The sequence below is a fragment of the Chenopodium album genome, chromosome 8 (genome assembly GCF_948465745.1).
Source record: "Chenopodium album chromosome 8, dcCheAlbu1.1, whole genome shotgun sequence".
NCBI classification, from domain to species: domain Eukaryota; kingdom Viridiplantae; phylum Streptophyta; class Magnoliopsida; order Caryophyllales; family Amaranthaceae; genus Chenopodium; species Chenopodium album.
In genome coordinates this window covers 37,306,294-37,315,132 of record NC_137841.1, presented here as the reverse complement: position 1 = coordinate 37,315,132, position 8,839 = coordinate 37,306,294, and positions in this window count along the sequence as shown.

The window sequence follows — 8,839 nt, the reverse complement described above, 5'->3', positions numbered from 1 at the left end:
ATTCCCAGCCAATTGTTCCCAGTTTAATTTTAACCGAAGTTGCGCAAACCTGCTCTGATACCAAAGATGATGTGAATTATTGATCCGAAAATCAACAAAACACAAGGGATATGTTTAAGTCTAATTCTATACAGGAAATCCACCAAGAATTAAACAAAAAATAAGATTAATCAATTAAGAATCCACCTAATTAATCAATCCAAACGAATGTTTTAACTAAAACAAGCAAAACAGCAATTGATCACAATCAACAAAACTCAAGTATGCAACTTAAGAAATAAATCTGAATATTAATCTATATATGTTTATTCGTGTGTTTACAGCCCTATTTATAAGACTTAGTTTACCTAGGAAGATTAGGACAAGTCCCTAATTCAATCCTAATTAAACTAGAATTCTAACTTGCTTGAAGAGCAAGCACCTTGGCGCACAAGCATACACCAAACTCCTTGGAGAACAAGCACACGCCTAAACTGATTTATTTTGCTAACTAACTGATTTTTAAAGCAACTAAATAAATAAATAAAAATTAAAGAACTAAATAAAGATTAAAGATCCTAATGCTTGAACCAAGAAAAACCCTTTCAAGTGAAAGGTAAAAACTTGTAAGCAAAAATCTAAGTAAAGAAAATTCAAGAAAGTTCAAGAAAGTGAACTAGACTCCAAGAAAAACCACTAAGCAAACCGTGGCTTTGCTTTGATATCCAAGAAAGTGTCCATGCAATGCTTGGCTTGAATCAATGTTTAGGGATAAACTATCTTGATGCATGATAAGCAAATCTTCGAAGTTCTCCATGCTTAGACTTGCATCATTTTTCACATGAGTGTGAGTGGTTTTTTTTTGGTTTTATTTGGATGTTAAATTGAGTATATTATTTCCTTTGTAAATTTTACAATTTGAAGAAAGAAGGTGTATGTGAAAAGAGAAAGACAATGTTGGTGTTAGATGGGTCAATTGATTGCTTGAAAACTGATGAATTTTTTGGGTTTATTTTGGTTAATAGGATTGTGTCCAAGAATTGATTTTGGTGAAGGCTGGAAATAATGTATTGTTGGTGTTAGATGGGTCAATTGATGTTATCCCCTTAATTTTGCTACTGATGATGGGGCTCTCTAGGAGAAGAAATAATTTGATGTTGTTAGATTGTGCGATATAATTAATCAAAACGCGTTAGTTTATGTTGTTAATATCTAGTTTTTAACTTTAATTACAAGCCTTGGTGCATTTGTTTTTAATTGATACTCTTAATGGTGTACAAGAGGATGAAGAATTCAAGAAACTCAATAAGCTAATAGTGGAGGGCTAAACAAATTAACAGGAATGTTGTTAGTTTTGGTAACTTAGAAGTATTTCCATAAGTTCTTATATACTTGTAATTTATTTTATAATGTCTTATATAATTGTAAAATATTGTTCTTACATACTTGTAGATCTTACTTGTTGTGTTGTAAGTTATTATTCAATAATAATATAAGTTTATGTAAATTTATTTAATTGTTTTTTTTTGTAATTAACAATTTAATTCCTAATTACAAAATAATAAATTTATATCATCGAATTATATATATATATATATTTAAAAAAAAAAGATCAAAGAGACATGTTTTCTAACATAACAGGTCTCTTTATTAATATCAAAGAGACCTGTTATCTTACATAACATGTCTCTTCCCCTTCTTAAATATATGAAATAATTACATGCAAAGAGACCTGTTACCTTACTTAACAGGTCTCTTATTTATTTCAAAGAGACCTGTTCCATTGAACAGGTCTCTTTATCAAAGAGACCTGTGAGCTAGAGACCTCCTCTAAACAGGTCTCTTATGCCATTTACAACGGGTCTCTTTGGCCTTTTTTGTAGTAGTGACTATTGTATTTTAAATGTAGTTTGCTTATTTTCTAATCAATCATATTTTTATTTTGCATTGACACGTTGTTTTCGCGATGCAGAATGTTCCCTTAGATTTTGCTAGAGAGCATTTTCATAGACTTGGGAAAACAACTGATGTTGTGCTGTGGCTTTATGATACAGAGTTTAAAGCCAAATTGAAGATAAAGACTTACGATGGAAAAATGGTGCAATGTTTTATTAAGGATGGAGTTGATGCAGTAATTGATGAGTATGATGTTCAAGTTGATGAAGGTGTTGTAATTGAGCTTTTGAAGCGGAAACCTATTGTTTTATATATAAATTTACAACTGAGTACTGATTCCTGATGTATTAATATTGTAGGCAGAAGTGTTGAACTTGTTTTATTTGATGATTTAATAAATTTTGGATTTTTTATGATTCTGAAATTTTTGTTTATATAGTTTGGTAAAGCTAAAGTCTTACATGACTTGTGTTTTATTGTTTGTAGTTTTATTTGAGATTTTCGATAATAGCACGAGTTCAATGTTGGCAATAGATTGTGGCTTCTGTTATTAATCAAATATTTCTTCTGTCTAATTTTCACAATCTATATTGTTATATTTGTCTTTCTGTCCACAACTAGGAGTTATTTTGAGATCCAGAGAGAAAGAAATGTATAATTTAGATATGTAGAGAGAAAGAAATGTAAAAAGGAGGAAAAAGAGGTTGTGAGAAAAAGAAAGGGAGGGATGTAGTGATAATTTAGGAGAAAAAAAAGGTTTTGAGATAGAGAGATGGAAGGTTGTAGTGATAATTTAGAATGAAACATCAAGATATGGAAGATTTTCTATTACTCACTGCATTAAGATAGCTAGGGGAAGAAGGCAGAGTTGGTTAGTGGTGAGAAATAACTCGAAAATGCTAAATATCAAGGTGATTAGAGAGTATAATATCATAAAAGTAATATTTGAATGGTATATACTGTGGCTTGTTAGTTTTCTAGTTTGCAGATTTTAAGGCTAGAAAATATGAGTAAAATCATATATATGACAGTAATTTAAATGCATGCACAAATCAGGAAAAAAAAACTTAGTGAAACATTAAAATCATTTTAAACATTTAGGTTGTTTGTATGACATCTATATCATTACTCTTTGGTTGTCTTTAAAAGAACTTGTCAAAGTTGTCAATAACTTCAACTTAGGCTCTTCTATCTGTTGTCTTAATGTAGTAGTCAAAAGCTATAAGTTAGAGAAGGAGTTTAGAGTGTTAAGCTTAATGAAAAGTTTGTTAATTTGTAATACTTAAAATGTATGCTTGATAATTAGAGTGTCAGACCTAATCAAAAGACTGCTTGTAAAGGGATTCAGATTTGTAAAGTCAATTTGCTTTACACATTAGTGGTTTGTTAAGTGTGTAGATAATTTAAAAGAGTTGATTTTGGTAGCCATTATTGATTTCTGATTCTGGTTCAGAACTCTTAGTTTTAGAAAATAATATTGATTTAGATTGTTTTGTGTGTGATTGTTCTGATAAGGAGTCTTTTTTTCCTTCTTTGTATGAATGTTGTAATTGCTATTTGATTCAGTCAAACATCATAATTTATCCATGAATACAAATTATGGCATTTACTTGTATTATTGTAAGTTAAATGAAAATTTAGTTGACTATTATGACATTTATTTTACTTTATGTTTTTATTTTGGCCATTATTGGTGAAATGGAATCTAAAGTTACACTTGTATTGTAAAGGTTACTTGTAGAAGTGTTAGTTTTAGTTCAGACTTGAATTTAATTAATGGTGTTGTATTTTTAAAGTTCTGTCTTAGCCTTTTTATTGAATAATTTTATGAAGGATATGAAGTATTTTGAGTCAAGCTATTACGTAGACTTACATTTTATTTATATTTCGAGTTATAAGCATTCTGACATTAGAAATTTTCAGGGACAGAATCTCTCTTTCGTTTACCGTTCTATATGAAAATGATATTGAGCAACATGAAAAGTTGGTATGCATTATTGTTTCTGTTTTTGTTTTTTGTAGTTGTATTGTTATTGCTAATTTGTGCTATTTAATTCATTTTTGTTGATGATTGATTTTTTGGATTTTGATTTTGATTTGGTGCTTGTGTTGTGGTGTATGTTTTTTGTGTACCTCTGAATAGCATATTCCAGATGACTTTAGGGATATCCTGGATGATGGTTTTTTTAACATAGAGTTGTCATTGGATGGTAATGACAAGTCATGGTTTGTTACATTAGTGCATGAAGAGTGTGGTAATGGATGGGGAACATATCTCGATGTTGGGTGGTCTGATTTTGTAGAGGATAATGGTGTAGATGCCGGTGATGCTTTGATATTTACTTATTTAGGGGATAATTCATTTGATGTTGAAATCCGCAGACCCAGAGGAAGTAAGAGAGCCGAGGAAAATGGATATGGTGAAAGTTTTGGTACTTCAGGTAAAAGGCGTGGGAGGAAACCTGCTATTGAAAGGCTCTCATCTAAAATGATCGAAACTAATGCTTGCCTTGCCAAGCTTGCAACTGCTTGTCGTGAACATCATTTCTTATTCACCTTTACCAAATCCTATGTTAATCAAGGAATTATAGTATGATTTTTGTTAACTATCTTCAAGTTTGGTTTTTTTTTTTTTTTTTTTTTTTTTTTTTTTTTTTTGTTTCAATTCTATTCTTCTTTCTCTTGGCATAATCATTTGATTTTGTGTTTTATTTTCAATGATAGAATGTTCCATTCAATTTTTCTAAACGACATTTCACTAATTTTCCTGAGACTACCGATGTCATTCTTCAGCTTGCCGATACACAGTTTAATGTGCAGCTGAAAGTCTTGAAGAAGCAGGGAGCTATAAGTAAATGTTCCATTAGAAATGGTGTTATTCAGTTCAATGATTTCTATAATATTCAGGTAGATTTAGGTGCTTTGATTAAATATAGGAAAGGAGACCCTATTGTGTTTGACATTGATTTAGTTTCAATGTAAACCTATGGAATGACCATCTTGATTAAGGTCTTGTTGTTGTTAGGATGATTTTTTTTTTTTTTTTTGGGTATAATAATGGTTATGAATTGTTTTTGGTGGATATGTCTTTTTTTTCTTACACACATTTGAATAGTTATATAATATATATATCTATTTCAAGTTGAAAATGATATACTATAATCCGAGCATATATTTTTATATAAGTGAAAACATGGTTTACATCTTCAAGCATAGTATATACATAGCTGCTGATTTTTATATAACTACTTCTTAATACTGCAGACTGCTACCTATTTATATATATAGCTTACTATATAGCTTTTACAGTAATTTCAACACCCAAAATCATTATAGTTGCTGGCCGGTTGCAAAATATTTAACTGCCTAGCTTAGGCTAATCCCTTAATAAGTGGTGTTATTTAGGAACAAGTAATTTTAGTGTACTTGTTCCTAGTTAATGCCACACATTACAAAATATTTATAAAATATATTTTTTAGACTGTTGATACTTGTTGAAGCTGCTGACAGGCTCAAGTCGTATTTGTTTAGGGTAATTTTACCCCGCCACGTGGTCCAATCAGAGGATGACACGTGTTAGCCTCAGGGTGGCCCAAAGTGGACCAATCCCTGCTTGACACGTGTCACTCCAGAAATTAGGGGGAAAGTGGCGGCCTTTAGGCCCAAATCCCGAGAAAGCCGCAATACGGCGCAGCCCACCAATGATTAGGGATCAATGACCTAATTAGGGGCACAAATCCTGAGGACCCTATAAATAGGGAGATTTCCCTCTTTTGGAGGACACGTTTTTGCCATTCATTACACACTGTCCCTGTGATAGAGACATCTGAGCTTGGAATCCGAGCAGATACCCACCTAAATTTCCGCACCTTTTTTCTCTCCCTTCAAGTTACTAACTTGTTCGTTGGAGGCGGAGCACCAACCAACCGGTGTCTCCGTTTGTTTTGCAGGTACAACTCACGCCGGATCAGTATTCGTGCTGTAACTCTCCCGAGGGACAAAAACACCCAAAACATTTTGCGCCGTCTGTGGGGAGAGTACCTTGAAGATGGTTCAAGAGTCTGTACCACCCCCTAACCATCTGGGCGATGACCTAGAAGTCTTTACAGACCATGATGATGAAGATCCTCAGGTCGAAACTTTTACAGCCGATGACGGCTCTCTCAGAACCAAACGCATCCGGCCTAGAGACACTCTGGAGCGGGGTGCCTCCCAGGCGGGTGCAAGTCGACCCCCTGGTCAGCCGGAAGGGGAAACCCATACGACATCTGGATCAGCACCTGTCACCCGAGACGAACTCATGAGACTCATGACAAGTTTCAAGGGTGAAATTAAAGAGCTGATCACCAAGAACCGGGCTGGCCCAAGTAAGGGTCAGACGGCCAAGAAGACTCCCTTGGAAAAAGGGAAGTCAGTCAGAGATCGGCAGCCCACTCCTCACCCAAAGGAGAAAGCAGCCGGGACCATTGACTGGTCCAAAATTCTTCTCCCTAAGAGGAATACCAATGACACTCGCCGGACTCAACAGCCGGGGGGAAGTAAAAAATCTACCCCTGATGCCCGGGAAATAATCAATTGGAAGAGGAATCAGCAGCTGTCTGAGTCGGCTTCAACGTCGAACTTTCCTGACAGCTTTAACAACACATCTGCAGGGAATGCTCTCTCCCTGCATGAGAGCCAGACAGGCGGTAATACCGTCCATTCTGGCCCTCAGATGATTGGTACTGTACCGTATGTACCTACTCAGGTTTACGGTCAGTATCCCCCTCACTTCATGCAGCCGACTCTCTTCGGAGGTCAGGCGGCATATCAAAATGTCCAACCACTAGACTGGCAGCTCCGTCTGCTGCGCCTGGGTGAACAACCTTCTGCGTTCACCCGGGAGATAACCGAGGCGGCACAGCCGGCCAAGGTTAAGAATGTATTGGTAGGTACTTATGATGGTACCACCAACCCGGAAGACCACCTTATGGCATACACCAACCTCATGTATTTACAGGGGTTGGATGACGCCACTTGGTGTCGATGCTTCCCGGCTACATTGAAGGGCATTGCCCAACAATGGTTTGGCAACTTGCTAGCCGGGTCCATTGACAATTTTAGGAAGCTCGCCTTCTTGTTTTCTTCCAACTTCTCAATGAACATCCCTGCTAAGAGAACAAGCCTTGACTTGAGCACTGTTAAGCAGGGAGAGAGATAAGGGCTGCGCTCATATGTCAGGCGGTTCAATCTGATAAGAATTCAGATTCAAGGGCTGTCTGATGAGGTAGCTTTTACAGACTTTTTCAAGGGTCTGAGAGACGGGTCGACCTTTAAGTTCGACCAAGTCAAAAAAGGGGCTTTCACCTTACAGGCGGCCCTGAGGGAGGCGAAAAGCTACATTCAAGCTACCGACCTCTGCTCGCCTGGTAACAAGTCGGACTCCAAGAAGTTCAACAAGCAGAAAGACAGTCGGCCAGCTGAGCCGGCCAAAAATAAAGAAGAGAGCAAGAAAAGAAAAGAAATCTGGGCGGTTAATGACTCTGATCAGCCGTCCCAGAAGAAAAAGAAAGAGTTTAAACCGTACGTCCCCAAGTACGAGTTTAATAAAGACTGCAACTCCATCCTCATGGAGGTAAAGGACCGGCTGTCCATTGAAAAGCCGAATCCAATGAAGAGTTCCGTTCAGTCACGGAACAAAAATAAATTCTGTCAGTTCCATGAGGAGGTTGGCCATGACACCAACGACTGCTTCTGTCTTCAGCGGGCGTTGGACCGTCTGGCTAACAAAGGGCTGTTGAAGTCCTACATTTCTAAGTCCCCAGCCGGGGCAAAAAAGAAAAACAAGGGTCAGTCCTCCAAGACTACCCCCCAGCCTGCTAGTAGCTCGGATACTGACAAAGAGCCGGTCTACACAATAGCAGGCGGGTTCTCATGTGGTGGCCCTACCATCCGGGGCACCAAGAGCCATCTTCGAAAGATGGACAAAGATGATGATGAGCCAGCGTCCGCAAGCTCCTCCTTCCCAGACGTCTTGATCACTAAGAAGGACAAGGGCAGCGTCCGCCGTCCGCATGATGACCCAGTTGTCATTAAATGTAAGGTAGCCAACCAGCTGGTTGGACGGATTCTTATTGACACCGGCAGCTCCTCAGACATCATCAGCCTTCGGTGCCTGCAAAAGCTGAAATACAATGTCAGCAGCATGCATCCGGTCACCCACCCCTTGGTTGGTTTTGGGGGTGGGATGGTCTACCCAGCCGGAAGAATTGACTTACCCATCCGGCTGGGAGAGAAAAGCCAAGGACGACATATTGTCGTCAGATCCTTGGTCGTTAAGGAGTTGACCGCCTACAACATTATCCTTGGCCGGCCAACTCTCAACGAAGCCAAGGCAGTAATCATCCCGTCTCTCATGCTCATCAAGTATGAGAGGGACGACGGCATTGTTGGTTCCCTGAATGGGGATCAGAAGACGGCCCGAGAGTGCTACCTCTCAGCCGTCAAAGATACTGTGGCCCTAGGCGGCCAGGAACCAATAGACCTTGACAATGTCAAGGATGCCGACCCAGCGCCTGCCCCACCAGCAGTCGGGAAGAAAAGAAAGGCACCTTTGCTGGTGGAGGTGAAGAAAGAGAAAAAATAGCAATCACTGACCGGTGAACGGTCAAACGAGCTTCGTCCCCAACCGGCTGGTGAAAACATTGATCTTGTTCTGGATGACAGCCGTCCAGAACGTACTGTAAAGGTTGGGACGGTTGCTCATGCTACCTTGGGTGCAAGCTTGCATCTTTTGCTGAAGGAATTCAAAGACATTTTTGCCTTTGAAGTGGAAGAGATGCCAGACGTCAGCCCGGATCTCGCTGTCGACAAACTCGCTGTAGACCCCAAAAAGAAGCCCATCTGGCAAAAGAAAAGAAACCACGACGAGGAAAGAAGTCAGGCGGCAGCTGTCGAAGTCAAAAAGCTGCTAGACACCAGGTTC